We start from the raw sequence: 1023 nt of genomic DNA on the forward strand, positions 1-1023 counted from the left end.
CCACAGGGCACCTACTCCATAAGGCCAGCTGGCCAAGACTAGGAGACACAGCAGATCTACCTAATACACAGAAACAAACACAGAGAGGCAGCCAAAATGAGGAAATGAAGAAATGCATCCCAAATGAAAGAACAGGAAGCAACTCCAGAAAAAGAACTAAATGAAATGGAGGCAAGCAACCTATCAAAGAGAGATAGTTCAAAACAATGTTTATAATGATGCTCAAGAAACTTAGTGAGAACTTAAACAAAGAGATAGCAATCATAAGAAATGACATAGAAACCATAAAAAAGAACCAATCAGAAGTGAAGAATATAATATGAAATGAGGAATGCCTTAGAAGGAATCACCAACAGACTAGATGAAGCAGAAGATCAAATTAGAGATTTAGAAGGCAAGGTAGCAGAAAACACACAATTCGAACAGCAAAAAGAAAACCAAAAAAGAACCCAAAAAAGTGAGGAGACTTTAAGTGACCTCTGGGACAACATGAAGCATAAAAACATTCACATCATAGGAGTACCAGTAAAAGAAGAGAGAAAGCAAGGGATTAAGAACCTATTTGAAGAAATAATGATGGAAAACTTTCCTAGCCTCACAAAGGAAATAGGCATATAAGTCCAGGAAGTGTAGAGAGTCCCAAACAATATGAACCTAAACAGGTCCACACCAAGACACATTATAATTAAAATGGCAAAGACTAAAGACAAAGAGGGAATCCTGGAAGCAGCAAGAGAAAAGCAGCTAGTAACTTATAAGAGAGCCCCCATAAGATTGTCACTGATTTCTCAACAGGAACTTTGTAGGCCAGAAGGGATTGGCACAAAATAGTCATCGTGATGAAAAGCAAAATTACAACCAAAATTACTCTACTGAGCAACAGTATCCTTTAAAATCAAAGGAGAGAAAAAGAGCTTCCTATACAAGTGAAAACTAAGATATTCATCATCACCAAACCAGTACTACAAGGAATGTTAGAGGAACTTTTTTAAGATGGAAAAAAAAAATCAAAACTATGAATAA

The sequence above is a fragment of the Hipposideros armiger genome, unplaced genomic scaffold (assembly GCF_001890085.2).
Source record: "Hipposideros armiger isolate ML-2016 unplaced genomic scaffold, ASM189008v1 scaffold_1117, whole genome shotgun sequence".
Lineage (NCBI taxonomy): Eukaryota > Metazoa > Chordata > Mammalia > Chiroptera > Hipposideridae > Hipposideros > Hipposideros armiger.